General features: G+C 30.0%; 1 pseudogene; it reads right to left on the bottom strand.

The window, feature by feature from the left end:
• Positions 1 to 20,975, bottom strand: part of LOC142330977 (T-complex protein 1 subunit beta-like) — a 35,305-nt pseudogene extending 14,330 nt beyond the window's left edge.
• Between the last annotated feature and the right edge of the window lie 270 nt (positions 20,976 to 21,245).

Here is a 21,245-nt window from a genome sequence, read left to right as displayed (position 1 = left end):
GATATAAAACTTCCATCATTACAGATGAAGAGTTCTTACTCTAATCTACGGAGTTCCTTAATCATTTATCTGCATTCTTTCTCAATAATATGATACCAATTTCAATTTAGTCATTTTTTTCTAGTACTTTTTCCTACTCAAAGAATCATAAAATGTTCTCTAAATTATATCAACAACCAACTTTATGTAAAACATTCTTAATTTTTTTCCGCCAGAAAACCAATGGCCAAAATTAAATCCACTGCATTATCTAATCTATTTGGCATGAAACCACACACATTGCGTTTCCTAACTTCACACAAAATGTATGTAGGAAATGAGACCATTAAATCACACTGTACTTATTAAATTTATAACAAAGGACACACAAAAGAGGTAATATCTTTACATTTGTAGACTTATTAGATGGCAACAATTTAACTTGTCTGTCTTTAAAATTTAATGGGAAATATTAAAAATACACGAAGAAGAAAGTTTATAACAAATTTAAGAACCTACATCCAACATGTACTTCAACAATCTTTTGACAAAAATACTATTTTTAGCAACTGCATTATAATTTTCCTATTTTTTAAAATAATTTTTCCAACTCCTGGTTGTAAAATTCATGACTTTCAGTGATAGCATTATTATTTCACTTACCTGCTCAAGATATATTTATAAATACAAACTACTCTAAAAATTTCCTTTGATAAAAAAATTTTCCAGTTAATAATGGAAAACTACATTAGTAGTCAGTATGAAGTTTTTGAGTTACTAATTTTAATCAAAACAAATGAAATTTTATAAGCTATCACAGATTTACATTTAAAAATTTAAATGGAGTGAAAAAGACAAAAGTGTGCTTTAATTTTATTTTATAAAATTTCCTTTATATTAGATAATATAATGAAGCAAAAATAAATACAATTAATGCAATTTTGTTACGCTGAATAGTTTATTATAATAAAAAATGTATATTCTTAATTAATTATTACCACCTTTCTGAAGCCTAAAAGGTCACGAACAATGCGACCAGTAATAGCTCTTGAAACATCAGGAAAAAGAAAAGCCAAGTCGGAAATCATTGAGTAATGATCTTTTCTGATTTCATCATCAACTCAAAAAGTCCTCAGTGATTATAGGGGGTCTCCCTGAACGTTCTTCATCATACACATTAATTCTGTTATTTCTAAACCTTTCACACCATTTTTGGATGTTTCTTTCATTGAATACATTATCACTGTACACAGCAACCAACTAACTCCTATGAATTTCAGCCAGCTTAACGTTTTGATGGTTTAAAAAAAATATGACTCCACAAATTTCACAGTCAGTGGCAATATCGATTTTCCTATTCATTTTATAACGTAATAACTCAAATGTAATCAAAGATACTAAAACGCTACATCTTATAGACAACAATGCAGTGTGTACATTACGCATAGCCATGAACGACACAACTTCACCAAATTTAAGGAGAGAATTTCCCAGCAGTCTTTACTTTAGAAATATCCCTCGTATGTTTGTATTTGTTCTATTAATCATATCTTTATAAGTGATTTTACTATTAAAAGAATATCTTATGTATGAGATTTCTACTATCAGCAATTATGTCAGAAATATATTTACAGGAGTTTGAGAGTAAATTAGTACATGTTATTACTCATACACACAGTTTTAATAAGGACACGATATGTAGATATTCAACATACCATTGGTGTGTTGATGGTATGTTTGATGGGTTATATATAATGACAATACCAACAGAGTAAATATTTTTTCTATTTGCCATTTTTTCTATTTTTTCCATTCATGAATTTTTGAAATTCTTTTTCTAATAGTGATTACTTGTTTATTACTTAAAAGTTATCCTTTTAATACTTTGGAGAGTCAAGTAATAATTCAGATGTGTAATACCTTAAATTATATTACTCATAATTTTTTCTTTTCTTTTGGTGAACAACATCATAAAAAATATAGACCTATGGTGTACATCAAATGCAGTACTTAATTACAATTTCATTAACAAAATTTGGTGGAAATTTGTATACTCTATGTTATAGAGTAACATATACAACCCAGGTCAATGACCCAAATCCTATATTAGGTTTTTATTTCACTATAATCAAACATCTCGAGTTCCCCCGAGGGGAGAAGATCCCACCTCGTAGCGTGTCCGTTCGCTACACCACCCCCTCCATTCTCCTAGCCAGTAGTGGCTTTAACGGAGGACATCTTCTCGCCCTCAAACTGATTGCGCACCACAGCTTTCTGGTCAGGCCCCGCAGAGATGCCCCGAGGGACATCTGCATCGGTAAAATTCACCCCGAGATAGTTTTAGTGTTTATGCCTTCAGAAAGAAGACAACAGACACCTGCAGCTACCACGTCGCCCTCAAGAACTAAGCTAGAAGCCTAACCGCGGAACGAAGACCCCGTGCCTAGCACTAATTAATGAGCCAATTTATTGAATGTCTCAGATCCAAGCAACAACCACTATAACAAAACTTTCCCACTAAAAAGCTTAACACAGTGAAATTTAGACCTAGTTCCCTTAAAGAACCCCGCTTACTACTCGTATGAGTTTCCTAACTGACTCCGCTCCGGTCTGCCCGGGAGAGGAGAATGAACACCTACTCCCACACAGCTCCATCGCGCAGTCCTGCGTGACATTCACCATCTATCGTAAACCGCCATCAAAACGCCGCTGCATACCACTGAAGCGGCACCCAGAGACGCCTCGCCGATGTCGTTAGCTCACAAAATGCTCCCGTCGAAGCGCGACCGCACCCCCCGGGACAAGGATAACCATGCCCGTTGGCCAGTAGAAGAATCAGCCCACCTAGCTTGCCAAGAATCAAAACCTTGGTCTTCAATTTCCCGCATACGCCCGGAGGTAAGAAGGCCTGCCTTCTTTGAAATAAACCGCTGGCTACACTCTGTAGCCGACTATAATCAAACAATTTAATCAGGAGATATTGTGAATTGATTGACAAATGGTAACTGTTTCTTTATTTTCAAGTCCCTTTTTCAAATCACACTTGTCAGCTCTCTAGGAGATTTTTTTTGGAATTTTAGACTTTCCTACGATTCTTAATGCTACGGAACTTTCTTGGTATCAAGATTGAAGTTTCTGTTATAGAACTTTTTTTTTAAATATTGAAATAAATAATTCTGTTCCTTTTCTTTAACAAATGTTCATTATTATTGTTAATTTATAAATATTGTAATTGCAACATTATTAAGTATCTTACTTAATCCATATGTTTCATTTCCTTGTGTATGTGCAGCACGCAACTCGCTTATTAATTGTGCAGAATCATAACCAGCATTATCAGCAATAATAATAGGTAACATCTGTAATGCTCTTGCGAATGCTTCCATAGCAACAGCTTCTTTGCCGGGTGTTTGGGTAGCCTCACTCTGTACAGCACAAGCCATTAACATTTCACTACAACCTGCAAAAAGTTAAAATACATTAAACAATATTAAGAAAACTTAAAGTTAGATAATATACAGAATGATTAGTTTTAAGAGGGATTGAACCAAATCTTTTAATGTAACAAACATCAAGATGTTTTAAGTTAAACGTATATAGCTTTCATCAACTGCTGTTTTTTTTTTTTTAATAATGTAATTCCAGCTGAAGTCGTAACAAACAGTTTTACAACATCGTTCAAAGTATAATCATAAAAAGTAACAAATGTGAAAAGCAACACCAGCCACACTCAGATAGTACTACACTAAGTGACAGCAACAAAACAGTGTATCTAAACAAACTTGGTGCTCATTTCTTACATTGACACCAATCATAAAAGCATAATATCATGTTCATATCACAAACATGCATCACTATCATAAAAATATTTTACGAAATATATTTTCTGTTAATGTAAAAATAATGCTGACCTCCTCCATAAACAACTCTTGTTTCACGTACAGTTGCTGCTAAAACACATAAAGCATCATGCAATGATCTGTCAGCTTCATCGATGATTTGTTTAGTAACACCACGTATTACAATACTGCAAGCTTCACCCAAAGGTACACCACCAAATCTCAACAAAGTATCTTCACCAATCATTATCTGAAAGAAAAAACCCACATACAGCATTTTAATTATATATTAGTATCTTCTGCATATTTAATATTCTGCTTAATTGATATTTTTTTTAATTTACGCATTCATATTACAAAACAGACATAATTCAAATTTTTTTAAAATTTGTTTAAGTAGGTGTATTTGAATGGATACATGTTTAAAAATGTACAAAATCTGTACATCTGAAAATCTTTAGAATCTAAAGTCATTCTTTAAATCTAAAATAAAACCTTATATGAATATTACTAATTATATTGCAGTATAGGTTCTTTTCATAAATTGAAAATTTGGATTATTGAATTTGTCACAGGGTAGAAATAAATCCTGGGTAGAAATGCCACAATATATTTGTTATTTCAGTAGTGACTAAAAATACAGGTAACTGTAATGCAATGAACTATAATACCAACAACGTCATGTTGCCAAGATCAAGCATATGTCTGCCTATTGAATGAAATAGTATCATTAGTCTACCATCAAGTCATCTTCAAACACCAGGGAATCAGGTGTTTAACAATATTTCTATTCCATGATCAGCAAAAAAGTAATGAGAAGGTACAGATCATGTTGAGTCACAGATACGCATATAATAGGGATGTTCAGAAAGTTCTCGGCCTGACACAGAAATGGAGCAAGTATGACAAAATGACTTTGATATATGTTAAGAATAAGATTTTAAGGTGGCATGCTATTAAGTTTCAGATGCTTGTATATAATTGCTCATTTATGGCAATCAAACAATATAAACAAGTTTTGATATTTTCTAAAAAAATGGATAAAATTCCACTTCAGAGGATTCTTCCTCCTTCATTTTCAACAGCAAAAAAGTTGGTTGCTGAATTTAAACACTGTTGAATATTCAAGATGATGAACACGTGGGATGCTGAAAAACCACTATGAACCAAGAACACAGTCATCGTCATTCAATAAAGGCTTCGCCTTCTCGATTTAGCCACGTCACTCTCATCTCCACTTCTCTTTTCAAGTCATTATACAAACCAAGGCCCATCTCGTCTTTAACAATATTGATGATGGTTGCTCTCTGTCTACCTCTAGGTTTTTAACCCAAAACCTTGCCCTCAAATATATTCATCAAGAATAATGTTTTCCCTAACATTAAATTTCATTACTATTATTTATTTCTAATAATTCTAGATTTTTCTCTATTTTTTATCATACATCCATTTATAATTTTTTTTAAATTCGGCAATATTTCACAAATTCTTTAATCTATTTTTTTTAGTAATTTAAAAATGATCTAATAATTTATAAACATTATAATTAATACAGTACGTATATTAATGATATCTATGCAGTAAAATTTGTTAGAAAATATAAAATAAAATGTTATCACTAAACAACAACATACCTCTTCAATAACATCACAATGACCTAATTTAACTTTATCTGGGAAATCAAAAGTAGAAACAATTTCACCACCAGTGACTAATGCAAGGCGTTCAATACCATCAAAATCAGCATGCTCAATAGCCATTACACCAGCATCAGCAAACAGTTGTTCAGGATAATTGTATATAAGTTGCCTACAAATGAACATTAAATAAAGTAATAATAGTAAAAAAAAAAAATAATTAAATTTATCAATAAATGCAATTATATGAATATCAATGAAACTAATTACTAGTAAGAAACAACAGCAACATACCTGTTAAGAATCTTTTCCACTTTATCTTTCATCTTCTCCTTTTCAGCCACTTCTAATATAAGCAATTTTAGCCATAGAATCAACACGTACACGAGAACCAAACACCTTAATCTTATCAGTATCCATAGGTGTGTTGGCAATTAATATTTTTGCATTTTCAACACGTTTTGGCTGATGCTGACCAACTTTCTTATCCAATAAAAATCCTAAATAAAACAAAAAAGTAGAAATAAATGACCACTGTAGCATTAGAATTATCAATTATTATTTTATATTAGTAATACACAGACATCATATTTTGAAAAAATTCAAAAATTTTGTCAAAATAAATTTCAAAAACAGAGAAAATTTAATTCATATTACATGAGTATTTAATCTAACATGATATGATATCAGAGCTACTTCATAAGGACAAAATATTATATATATCATTAAAATCATCATCATCATCATCATCATCAGTGTTCTACTATTAAGTAGGTCCTTACACAGCATTAGCTCGCTGTTCTTTTCTATTTTCAGCTATCCTTTTTGTATGAACATAACTTCTTTCTACCTTAATATCAAGCACTTTCCTCTTCGCTGCAAAAAGTCCCTGTCTCAGCCCCATATAATGCTATACTCCATACAAAATATTTGGCAAGTCTTTTTCTCAGATGTTTATCAAGCTACACAACAAGCAACACTTCCTATTGAAAGCTTCATTTCCCACTGTAATTCTAGTTTTTATTTCCTTTGTGTATCTCACATCATCACAGACAATGCTTCCAAGATATTTAAAGAACTCCACCTGTTCAATTTCTCTCCTTCTAGGTTAACTAACATTCTTTTTTTTTCTTTATCAATCATCATAGATTTAGTTTTCTTATTACTGATTTTCATACCAAAGTCCTTACCCATTCTATCAAAGTTCTCCAGCAATCCTGCAAATGTCTTGATATTTTCTGCTAGCATACTATGTCATCAGCAAATCTACTCTTCCCACAAAAACATATACCCTTTCCTTTCTTGCACTTTCCTATGATCTCCTCAACGTAAATGTTAACAGGGTACAACAGATGAAAAACAACACACCTGTCTAACACCTCTTCCAAACTTGTCTTCTTCCCTAAGTCATTTCCTACTTGATCTTTCACTTTTTGTTCAAGGTAAATCTTTCCTTCCAGTCAACGTCTTTATTTTTTATAATGGTCACTAGTTTATCCATTCTACTCTGTCGAAAAAATTTTCAAGAGCCTACAAAAACTATATATACATCTCTTCCTTTCACAATGTACCTTTCACCAACAGTTTTCAGTAATCCAATGTATCTCATGTATCCCTTCCCTCCTGAAAAGCAAACTGTTCTTCAGCACCAGATTTGAAAAGTCTGCTGCATATCCTTCTTTTCAAAACCCTCAGAAGCACTTTAGTTGTATGAAACAACAAACTTTAGGATTCTGAATTCCTCACACTTGATTATACAAATATTTTTTCTCAATTGGTATCATCACAGTTGATAAGAAGTCTCTTTGCCATATTAATGGTAACTGGAACTGCAAAAACAGAATAGTAATTTATAAGAAAGTTTATGAACCACAAAGTTCCATTTTACCAATCCCCTTTTCCTCTCCCACTAGTTTGTTTCCTGAATTCTTCTCTCATTACTCTGTTTTGTTTTGAAGCTTATTCTTCATAGAAATCCCTCCTTTCACAGATTTCTTTTAATTTTTTATTGATTCCCAATTTTATGTTTAAAATTTCTATTCCTTTTTTTTACACTTCTTTATCTTTACCAAAATCTATGCTTTCAGTTTTTTTATATAAATATAAAACATTTATTTATTTGAGAAATGAGAATATTTAAGATTTTGTCTTTAAAAATTCCTCAATTTATTCAAGGAAAAAAACAACTGACATTTTTAATCCTGTAATGATTAACTTGTGGACTTTTTTTTAATCTATTTTATTAGGAACAGAATGCTGCATTAATAGCACACCAAAGTGTTTTTTCAATGTAATTCTATAAATATATATAAATTGTTAATAAAACTGTAAAAAATTACCATCATCCAAAAATGAATCTTCTAAAGTTCCACCTTTTTTACGTATAATTTGAATAGCTGAAAGATTACCGGATCCTTTAAGGCGAAGAACAGCATCTACTGCTAATTTTGAAAAATGTTCTTTATACTGTGATAAAATTTTTGAACTTAATGTCGTACGAGCAATATTAAGTAAATCTTCACGGAAGGTTGCTTCATCACCACTAGAAAAAAATGAACTTATTTAAAATATATTTTTATGTATAAAAAAATCATATTATTGAAATTATTAACATCTTACTTTAGCTCATTTAGATACAATTTTTTTCTGTTAACGGTGACCTTATGCCACAATTTTTTTTCATCAGTATCACCATGAGGCACCAATAGTCAATATTTCATTGATAAAAATATATCCAAGGAGTAAATTCTGAACTGGAAATACTTTTCTCATTATAAAGTAAATTTCTTAAATATATAAGGGAAAACTGTAAAAGTACATTAAACAAGAAACTACTTATAAAAAAAATATTTTCTAATAGGAAAATTATATGAAAGCAAGCTTTAAATTTTACTTCCATAACAAAGAAACTTACATTACACTAAACCTTAATAATAATCAATTTAGAAAGTTACATAATTCAATCAACATAAACAGTATTATGAAAAAAACCATTTGTACAAAGAGAATGCAGCATATATGAAGTTAAATTTGATATCAACTAAAGGAAAAATAATTTAGACAACACTTTTTACTTCCTAATACGTTTAGCATATGACCTGTTGTAACAGTTTTTAAATTAAGTGAACCTTAACCTTTATTGACCTGTGTAATTAATTCCTTTTGTGATTCTGATGTAAATTTTGACTATGTTAACTAAGGACTAAGGATAATATTTTTAAATCTCAATAATTCAAAGATCCTTTTTTATTAAAAAATAAATTTTAATACCAATATTGTTATTTTTTTAAGGTATTTTTTAACAATTGTTTCTTCGGTCATCATTACTTATAAAATTTATTGCTCATTTCCTAATAATACAACAAATATGACTCGCAGTTCAAAATATTTTGAAAATTCAACAAAACTGGTGAAAAAACTAAGAGTAAATCAACAATTCATATTCTCACATTCTAGTCAGTCTTAGCTCATGTTCATTAGCAGTCTCTTAACTTAATTTATCTGAATTTCTTATTTCTATCAAAATGTAGTGAAATAATGCTTGATATTCCTAGATTCCAGAGAACCTTACTTGAACTTGATACAAGTCTCTTCATATCAGTTCTCAGTACTCCTTTTCTTAACGTCACAAAACTTTTGTGACACTAAGAACACAGTTTTGTCACACAGTTTTTACACGTCTAACCAAATTTTATATAAAAACAAAATTAAATATGCAAACTATGCAATAAACTTTAAAGATGTAAAAAAATTCTACCAAAATACTTTATCACTCTAAATTTTGACTCCTAAATTAAGGGAGCAATGCAATGTTGGTATTGTTTGTTTTTAATTGAGAGCTGACATCAATAAGTCAAAATTTAGGTAATTAAAAAACTATTATTTTTTTCATTTCGATGCATGTAATCTATTTTACTTTTTAAGAAGAATTATTTACATCCTATTACGTTTTTTAAAATTCTATCCAGCATGAGTAACAGCTAAAAATATAGGTTTCATTACGAGGGATTTGGCCCACTGATTATTGTTTCAAATTAAGAAGAAATAGACTGCTATGATTTCATCATATAGAATCACTGATTAGTTAAAATACTGAAAGTTCATTAAAACAATTTACATCACTCATGCTTATTCCTGTATAAGCAATAAAACATTATAAAATTGAAGTAATAAACAAAATCACTGAAGCAGAAACTCCTTTGTAATAGTTTAATAAGGAACTAAAATATAAAATACATCTTTTGAAATTATTATTTACAAATGTAGAAATTACTGTAAAATCAGGAAGAGGAAGATCATTGGGTGATAAAATGAATTTTATTAAATGAGCAATACCTAAAAAATAGTTTATCTACTTCTGATAAATGAAACAGCAAAGTAAACAGACTTTTTTCCAAATTTAACTCTTGGGAACTGTGTGGCTAATTTTATACAGAAAAATAATGCTTTAAAATATGACACACTGTTTAACGTTGAGCCCCATGGCTGTTAAGACAGTTATATCAGGGGCTGTCGGCACCATCTAGCAGTCTATGCATAAATAATATGGAATGCATTTTACTTATGCTAGCCTTTCAGTTCAGCTGTTAAGATTTATGTGGTGTGCAAGTTAAATACTTAGTGCTATAAAATTGCTTGTGGTCCCCAGGTTTTTTCATTATTTTCGTAATGACCAATTGTGAAATTCTGGATTTGTCTCTGTCAAAAGAGACAACAATTTAATGTTAAAAACAAATTATCCGCAGACGAACTAAAATATATTTTGGAAAATGAGAGCAGTAACAGTGAATTTAGTGTCGAAAGTGAATATAAATATTTAGATGACAGTGATGTCACATCATATAGTGAAAATGATGTGAAGATAAAAGAAAATCTTACTGACACTTAACTGTGCAAACTGTACACAATGAAACTGAAAATGACTTGGTAACTGAAAATGGTAACTTGGAATTAACGAAATTGGTAACTTGGTTGAAACTGAAAATGATTTGGTATTAAAATAGACTTGAAATTTTCAGGGTATCTTAGAACCCTGATATTACTTAGATATTTAAGTGGGCATGCACTAAGAAAGGATTTTGCAAAATTTTGATTTTAAGGGTTCAAACTGATAAAAAACTAAATTGATAAAAAAAACATGTTTTTTTTAATAACAGCGCTATATCTGTTGGTCGTAAAAGCAACAAACGCTATACCAAATATTTTACGATTCCATTGCAATGTTTCTGATATTTATGTTCGCTATAGACTAAAAAACTACTGGACTGATTTACACACGAGGAAGAAGGGAGAAAGGGAAAAATCAAAAAATGTATAAAGGAAGAGGGTAAAAAGGGAAGAAGGAAAAAATTGAAAAAAGGGGAAAATGAGGAAAAGGAAATGGAAAAAAGAAGAGGAAGGATGAAAGGGAAATGGGTGGAAAGGAAGGAGAAAGGGAAGTAAGCGGGAGAAGGAAAGGGAAACAAGAAAAATGGAAAGGGAGAGCAAAGCAAGGCATGACCCTCTGATTTGTGACAGCAAGCGCAAGTAACCATAGAGCACGTGTGAAGTCGTGATGGGGATGCTAGATTTGGGCTTGTAATAAATTTTTTGTTTATCTTTATTGGACTTTTATATTGAACTATTTTAATTCATTCATAAAATGTATTGGTCTAACAAATATTGTTCAATTCTCTTATCTTCCTTTTTTTGTTTTCCTTTATTTAAGTTTTGGGCAACAATTCATTGTTTATCGTATAATCCTTCAGTATTTTTCCTTAAAAATTTTTATTTACAGTTTTACCAGGATTTAATGAAAATCTGAATATGATATGTTGAATAAATATTTTTTTATTTATAAAAAAATAAGTTTGCTATTATTAAAAAAGCATTGCGAGTGAAGCTACATCTATATTGTAGGCAAAGTCACAATGGGGTATGCTAGCAATATTCATAATAAAGTAAATTACATTACACATAAACTAACATCGATTACTTCAAAACCATTAAATCCAGTCAGCACCAAATGGTGTGTGTGGCCATATGGAACAGACATTCTCATTCAGGAGGCCAATGGCACTGAACACACTTATGGCTTTATGTATGATACAATGTACAAATGTTAATAAACCACCTCCTGTTTTATCCAAATTATTACTATTAAAAAAAATTAAAAATCTGGTTTGTCAGATCAAGTGGCACTCAACATGTTAAGCTTTACATCTCATCCTATAACAGAGTTATCTAGATAAATTTAAACCTAACAACAATTTTCAGGTCTAAAGAAAAGTTGGTAAAATATCACTGTTACGCACGCACAATTCAATAACCATGGGTTTTGAGTTTAAAATAACACTGGTACACACATATTAAATTTTTACAGCAATTCTAAAAAAAAAAGGTGGCAAAGTATTGCATGACTTTTCTGGCTACGTCGGTCAAGCCATGATCACCCAAATAAAATTTAAGCATGACAAAATTCCCAAATTTTGAATAAAAAATTGTTGAATTTAGGGGTTCCTTACTCTGTGAGGAAAACTCAGGAAAAATTTATTTATAAAGACATGATTCCTAACAAAAAAAAAATTAATTTAAAAGAATTGATTAAAATTATTGAGAAAAAAGTATAACTTTTATGAAAGTAAAAAAAATATTTTATGAAAGAAAAATTACTTCTACTAATTTTGGGTCCAAAATATAATGTAGGTGCCAATGTTACTTTAAGTGATGAAGAAAAATATGCAAAATCTTTTTAATAATAAAAATACATTAAAAGGGGCCAAACAACAAAAAACAAATATATATTTTTTTAGACATGAAGAAGAAAATTAAAAAAAACATAAATTTTCTATAAATATTCATATAGGTTAAAGTTAACAAATTTGCTTAAGTAGAGTTTATTCTCTTCATCTAGCATCTGCTTCAATAAAGGCTAAACTAAGAAAAACAAAATTTTTTAAAACATTTTTCTGCCTTTTTGGTTTTGGTTCTATAATTTAAGACTTGTAGACATTTCTCGATAGTTTTACAGAAGAGAATAAACTTTCAAATAAAGATTTTGAAAAATATTTAAACTGAAGGGGGATAGAGTAAAAGATCAACAACTAAAAATTCTTAAAATATTTCAAATTTAAGAGGTGAGGATTGACTTTTTTGAAAAAATCCTTTTTGGATAATAAAAGTTTCTCTAAAATGTCTGAAAAGAGCAAAATTGGTTTTTTTCACAATATCCTCCACCCACTAATGAAATTTGAAAAAATTAATATGATCAATATCCCATATACAGAAATATTTGAGCTAAATTTGAAGAAAATCGGTTGGGTCAATCCTGAGATATAAAATTTGACCTTATACAACATACATATACATGGTGTTTTGGTCTAAATGAACTAGCTGGACCACAAAATGTACACATTTGCCAAAAAACCAGGTACCCCAAGAAAGGAGTATTATTCACCAGGGAAGTAATATTTTGAAGTATGTCATACTAATTTAAACATTTGTAGAAGACAATTCACCGCATTTGTAATAAATTAATTTCATCCCTAATAATTTCATATATGCATCTTAATAAAAAAATAATTATATGATAAAATGGACTGTATCGAATTGCATCACAGAGAGGCTCTTTTAAAGTATAGTTTTTTTTCAATAGATATTGTTTACTGTGAATTATTACTAGTATACTGTATTGACTTTCTGATTTATCGGGTGTTTTGTTTTTTGTACTATTGTATTTTTATGAGTACATCTTTTATTAATTTTATTTTTTTGAAGTTATTCTTCTTTTGGCGAGGTTAGAAGAAACTGATCCGTGTATTTTCATTAAGTTGTGCGTGCCGATGTAACACACCATGAAGATTGCACAAGCCCAAGTGGATCAGTTTGCATGCACATGCATGTAGTGTCTAATTCAGTCAGTTGTTCAATTCAATTAAGTGATTAGCAAGTGTTGTAAACATAACAGATACCGAGTTGTAATAAACATATATTTAAAACACGGATTTCTGAAGACGGATATTTTAAACTGTGAATACTGTTGTTCATATTCATAAAACTTTATTCATATTGCAGCATATATATATATATATATATATATATAATTTTTTTGTGAAAATTGTATTATCAAGCTCTGAGGTTATATTTATGTAAGTATTATTTTTATGAGCAAAATTATATTTTTTAATGACAGAAAATAATAGCACACATCAGATAAATTCTTGATTTTGCATAAATAATTTTAAATTTACCAAAAACAAAATTTTTGAAAAAAATACACTACTATAAAATAAAACTACATGTATCATATTTTTCATATCATAAGCCACTGATAAACCTTGTTCCTAATCAATCGTCATCCGAAGAATTAATGGAACTAAACTAATCAAAATAAATTCGATGAGCTTTGTTTTATATGACAACGAATACTTCAATAATTTTTAAACTGTATAAAATAAATATTATTTAATTTAATTTAAGTGTTATTTATTCAAACTTTTATTCATGGTATATAATGTCTTCTATCGATCGTTTGACTCTGTTCAAATTTGTTTGAATGTATAAAAAATTTTTTTTATTCATGCCAAAGAAATATAACTTCTTACGTGCATATATAAGTACACACAATATTTTTTTTTAACTTTAATTATATTATATAACAGTATATTCTTAACGTAAATTTTTGTAACTCATACCAGCGCTCAGTTTTTACTTTGCAGGTATTATTTCTTGTATTCTAATATTATGTGTGTTTCTATGTATTTAAAAAGAGGAAATAAAATTGAATTGAATTTAAGTAAAAGGAAGTGATTTGGGTTCTAAACCTAGAAGAAACAATATGCCTGGTTGTAATTATGCTATCTGTAAATGAAAGAAATAAATGATTTTAATAATTGTACCAACTAAAAAATACTTAGTAATATACTAGAACCTGTCTTTATAAAGGTAAAATCTACCTACGTAAACATATAAACAAACATCACTTACCTGTGATCTAATGAAGCATTCATCAAGGCATTTCGGGCAACTTCAGTAGCACGTCTCCAACCAGCAATTATGGTCTGTGGATGAATTTTTTGATCAATAAGTTTTTCGGCTTCTTGAAGAAGTTCAGCAGCTATTCAAGGGAAAAAACATATTACAGAAAAATACTCCACACACACAATTTTGTTCAATGTGAGCACAACTTTTGTTACACAGCATACATCCATTCAACACAAGAGTTCATCTTGTTTTTCAACAGCAAGTCTGGAATTAACAAATGCACAAATGTTTCATTCCTAGCCTCAAAATGGGTAGATCAGTACATACACAAGATCCTTTATAAAACACCAAAGGAAAAAATCACGGAGTCAAATTGGATGACCTTGGAGACCGCCGCAAACTCTGTCATCATATCCATGCCAAGCAATCCAGCAGCAAGGAAAACATCATTCAACCAATCCCATGCACGGTTATGCCAGTGAGGATGCGTACAATCATGTTGCAAATGAAATTCTCTGATCCATCTTATAACCGAGGAAAGAGCTATATATACAGAATTTCCAAATAAGCAATTTCTATTACTCTTGCTTCAGCAAAAAAGAAAAGCCCATAAATTTGCATTGGAACATTGAACCTAAAACAATTAATTTTAGAAAATCCCTTGAATATTGTAAGAGTTCACATGGATTTTCTGACCCCCAGATATTGACATTATACGAGTTAACTTTTTCACTAAGATGAAATACTGATTCATTACTATACACAATATGATCAAGAAAGTCGTAATTTCATGCTGCAACACTTTTATTGTGAAGATAGCATGCACAGCATAGATGGTGGGCTTCAAAGCCTTTAATAACTGTAAACTGTCCAGGATGTAAGTTGAACTGTAACTACAGGTTTAAATTTCACAACCCTGTAAAATACAAACGGCTTTCTGTTCAGGAGTCACATCTTTGCTAGTGGGACAGTCAAGTGTAAAAATAGGGAATCAATCTATGGCCATGCATGTAACTAAAACTGTCTCTTTTGGTTTGATTCAAGCCTTAAATTAACACTTCATTCGAATGTATAACAATTTAAACCCTGATACTCCTTTTTAGTACACCCAATAAACAGTTACAGAAAATCCCATTATTGTGATAAACCTCATTAAGTATAATGATATTCTGTAAAAACAACAAACTCCTTTAAAACAATGTAATTAATCGGACCCATATTATGTATTTATTTCACTAAAAAGAATTTCAAGCCATGTAAAGTGAAATAATTGACATGTAGATTAAGTAAATGAAATTATCTTTTATTCACATCGGCACTTTGTGTTTTAAAATTTGTAAGTATGATTGGTACCTAAATACCATTAAAGTATAATAAATATGTACCACAAATAAGACAGAATATCAGTGAATCTTGGAGCAAAATATGTACTCAACCTCTTCTGTGACTTCAAACATAGAAGTTACAGAAGTTGATTGAATTTTTATGCAGGTAATCAACCACCAAGTTTCCTTTCGATTGAGAGTAATTTTAAATATAATTTTTTTACATTAATCTTGGTTTTAATTACATGAAAATGATACTATAAAATTCTGTCCAGCTCTCTTAACAGCTAGTGTTTTGTAAAGTGGACTGTAAATAAAACAAATACCGATTTGAATTAAAAATTGATATACTGATATATTAACATGTTCATTATTTTATTTAATCTGTATTACATTGTTGAAAAAAAATACATAATTTAATGCATATACATGTCTACTGTATGATGTGTAAATTTTGACCGAACGATATGAGTCTTCAAATGATAGATTGAGACTTGCTAGACAAGATGAGACTGGACAAGGAGAGACTGGCAGATTCTAGTATTGAGCTGGCTTATATAGTGTAGATGGGGCAGAGTTAATTGCCAGCAGCTGTGTCTCAACATTTTGCCCGCCATAAGTTAACACATCTTACGATAATGTAATAAGATTGAATCCAACAAGCTTGGTGACTAGGCCATATCATATGGTTGCATGTTACGCACTAATAATTAATAAACAATAAACATATATTTAATAAAATACAAACAAATTATGTTGAAAAGAAGGAAAAACTAATATTTAACATCACATTGTGCCAGACAGCAGTGCTGTCTGAACAAGTAGTGTGAACTGTACTCAACCATGAATACACAAATATCAAAAATCATAAAAGAAATTCAAATTAAAAAATTGCAATTTTATAACACCAAATCAAAATTATATATCCAAGGCCATCTGTAATAGTAGTGGGATACCAATTGGTCAAAACTTGGCAATAAAACATGACAGGGACATGAAGTTTAAGTTAAAAGGAGGAGAAACTATCTCAGTTTTCAATATGGAAATAAGTTTTGGTACCAGCACACAATGTTGTGTTACAAGGTCAATGGCCACGAACTATGCTTTACCAGATATAAAATTCAGGTTTATATAAATTTATCCACAGGATAAAATTAAACTATTTTTAAAATATGCAAAATTGAACCTCAAAATGTCATTATAGAACATCAACATGATAGCAGAAAGTTAATGTGTGATGCGCAGTTGAATGAATGAGACACTGTTCATTTTGTTTTTGTTAAAAACTATAACAGAAAGCAAGAAACTTTCTGGATATTTCAGAAGAGTATGCAGTGCTCTAAATGCCAGAGAATTTCATTCTCCAGTTAGATGAAGCTCCTCCACATTTTGTCACATTCATGTGGAATTATCTTAAACATTTCCTCAGCAAAGTCTCTAGATCTTATCCCTTTGAATTTCTATTTATGGAGTTATGCAAAACAAGAGCGGTTCTTTATTCCAATAAAAAAAAAGTGCACCATTTAAAAGAAGGAATCACCAGAGCTATTTTAATGTCAACCAGTTCTCTGCCTTGTATACCAAGAAGTTGAAAATCATCTTGATGTCTGCAAGGCAACTACTGGAGTTCATATCCAGATCTAATAAACAGATAAGGTTCTTGGAGAGTTTAACATATTTTGACATATACTTCATGTTTCTGTCATAATTTGTTGCAATACTACCACTGTTTGAAACTCCGTCATTATTTGACTCACATGCTATGATCAAAATATTCTAATTAAATTATTATTATAAGTAATATTACAAAATTTTTTTAAAAAGTTGCTTAATACTTTTTAGTCATACTTTAATCAAATTATCATACATTGCATTAATCAGTAGGTTAATTTGGATTTCAAAACATAACATCATTTTACAGATTTTGCAACTTTACACCCACACTGTTAATTTACTCCGGTAAAGGGTGATTGCAAAAGTAATGGTGGAATATTGTTTTGTCACCACCACTTAGTATTAGTAATTGTGCTAAACTTCATCAATCGGCAATGTCAGAAGTATATTAAATTAAGAATGCAAGATTTGAGGACAAACATGAAAAAAAGCCATTATGAGTTAAAGAAAAGCAACATTTTTGGTAACATATTAATATAATATATGATATCTCATTTCAGAATATTATGTTAGTACCAATGATGTCATACCATCCTAACATTAAGAACTAAATCTGTAACAGAATAAATTAACTCAGTTTATCTACACGAGTAATTTTCAATAAACATAAGCCAATTTTGGAATATAATATTATAGGCTAAGAAATGTTAGTATTAATGGTTGAAGAATCTGAGGTATATGAAAAAGAAAATTATTAATAAAATGTTCTTAACTATACAATTTGTTTAATCATTTATTATTTAGCCTATCATTTAACAATATTCAATGGAAAATGTTAGTTTGAACACCACTGTTGAGAACTGTAAACAGAATTTTTTTGAATGTTTAATAAAAAAGTATTTGACACTTTCAGATACTAGAATACAATATAACACACTAAATGTTTTAAATAAAATTTTCATCATTCCACACATTTGATACAGCTAAAATCCTGCAAATGTTAAAAAATTATAAAATGGTGTAGATGAATAAGGCAAAATTCTGAAAAAAATAATGCACACATAAATGGAATAATCTAAATTTCATAGCAATTTATATGACACTTGTAAATTACCTGCAAGTAACAAAAAATTCTGACTAAAATGAGTTATTAGAAATGAAAAAAGGAATTCCGATTAAAAAAAAATCCAAGGTGGACAACAAACATTACACAATTACCAAAACATGATTTATGAAAGCTAATGTAGGTTGTCTTAATTCCATTACATTTTTCTACTAACTGCTTTTGATAAAGTAATAAATTCTGAAAATGTAATTTTTTACAACAGATCATTAAATTAGAGTAATACTTTTTAATAAATGGGTTCTTATTTGTTATCTGCCTGCCATGTACTTATGGGTTAGGTTGCATAACGTACTAAAAACTGGTTCCAAAATTCCAGATTACCTTTCTTAAGTGAAGTATATTTTATTTATTTGTGGGAGCAAGAAACATCATTGATTACATGGTGTAAATGGGAACTGGATATGTCAGATGAAATGACCGCTGACTAGATTAACTATTTACGTGAAATATGCATGGATGTTCTCTTACAAAAGGATGATCGAAAGATTGGTATTGTTGGAAAACCATTGAATTGGACGAAGTCATGTTTAAAAGGCGCAAAAATAATGCCAGGCGAATTTTGTCATAACAATGGATTTATGGCGGTACATGTAAAGAAACCAAGGAATGCTTTCTCGTTTGCGTTCCCGATTGTTCATTTTCAATGTTGATGAAAGAAATTAAAAGTATGTGATGGAAGGATCAACATTGTACACAGACTTGTGAAGGGCATATATAACATATAAAATCGAAGATGCAGAATTCAAGCACTTACAAGTGAACAGCCGTCTTAACTTCATCGATCTAACTACACGCAGGGCTCCATAAAATAGCAGAACTAGCAGAACAAGCAGCACAAAGGCACAGACCACCATTATATCTGGAGTCATACTTAGCGGAGTTCATGTGGAGCAAAGTGTTCATGAAAACTATGCATTTGACGTTATAATTGAGGGGATTAAGAGCATTGGCCACCTGCAAAAAACTTGTGAGGTAAGTTGCAATGAATTGTAGTAGACTAGCAAGTGGTTTGGTTAAAACATTCACTTAAACGATTGTACGTGGCAGGCAGATAACCAGTAAGTACCAATAAATGTCATTTTTAACAGATATTAGAAAACAATTTTCTTTAATTAAAATCAAAAAATTCACTGCAAGTTAATTTTTTTTAATTAATAGTTTCCGAGCTCAACGAACTTTTCTTGAAAATAAATTAATAAACATTAAAAAAAAATATCATGAAATATTAAATGAATTAAGCAAATAAATTAATAAAAATTTTCAAACCCAACACAGTAACAGAAGTTGTTCCATCACCAACTTCATCATCCTGAACTCTAGAAATATCAACTAAAACCTTAGCTGCAGGATTATCCACTCCAATATTTTTTAAAATGGTTGCTCCATCATTTGTAACTTCAACCTGACCTTCATTGCGTCCTGATGATACTAGTATTTTATCCATTCCTTTAGGCCCTAGAGTGCTTTTAACTAAATCACCAACAGCAATTGCTCCAATAAATGAAGATATCCGAGCTGTTTCAGCTTTCTCAACAGCTGCTTCATTTTTTAATATTCTTACAGGATTTAATGACACCTAAAAAATAAATAAAATCAGATACCTGAAATAATAATAAAGACTTATACACTGAAAACTAAATGAAACTTAATCATTCTATATACTCAAAATACAGAGTAGGCATTTACAACCATCAAATACAAAAAACAGAATCTATTACCATACCTGGGAATGACATAAAAGATCATTCAAGACTATAATCAATCTTCTGTGACAGCGTAAATGTGCAATTTATACTGCTAAGGAGGATATTAGATACAGATATTATATATATATATATATAATGAAAATAGCGTCATTATATTTCACACGTATTTATATCATTTCTTAAAACTGATTATAAATGAGTGTCATAACAATGACAGCGGATTAGCCAATTAATATTCTCTTTACTTTAACAAAATCTCAAATTTTAGAACCACCCCGAATCATAAAAAAAACGTCCTGCAGGTACATTAACTTCAAAATAAAACGGAATGAAGAAATGAACCATTTAGTACGAAATCATGAAAAATATTTATAAAAAACCATACTACTCACTCAATAATTAACTACCTTTGATTTTTACAACTGAACCGACTATACATTCACAAAGGAAAAACAAACTAATGTTTTAAAACAAAACATGTGTACTATTACAAATTTCTAAGTTTAGTTTACAGTTACAAGCATGTGAACCATCCGGTTTATCATGTTCGTCGTAAGTGCATTAAATAAGTAATTATAATGATTAAAAGATGCATATAATTTTATTTAAAAAGGATGAATATAAAATGATTCAACTTAAGCTTACCATTCTGAAATTATTTATACAATAAACGATGTAACGATTTCAATATAACCTCACAGCTCGAGAAACTCAACTCTGGTGAACGGAAAGCAGGTTATCCACCCACATAAAGCAATGACAAATACTATGCCGCTGAAGTTATTAGTAAAGTAATTTATTGTAATGCCAAAAATCACATTTTTAATCTATAATTACTTCTGAAGAAATGATATAAAATATCTATGACCATATGAATTTTGTTAGTTTCAATGAACGTATTTTTTAATATATTTTTAATTTTCTAAAAATGTTGCACAGCCAAACTTAATTTATATCATTCGTTTTTATAGATAGTCGACATTGCTTATGTTGATTAGAAAAGAAACATTTCGGATAACCGTTGACATACTCTACGTACTTCATGTACTTAGGTATAA

This window comes from Lycorma delicatula, chromosome 10 (assembly GCF_047948215.1).
Source record: "Lycorma delicatula isolate Av1 chromosome 10, ASM4794821v1, whole genome shotgun sequence".
In the NCBI taxonomy this organism is placed as follows: domain Eukaryota; kingdom Metazoa; phylum Arthropoda; class Insecta; order Hemiptera; family Fulgoridae; genus Lycorma; species Lycorma delicatula.
The sequence above is the reverse complement of the archived record's forward strand: the minus strand, read 5'-3'. Positions and strand labels throughout refer to the sequence as shown.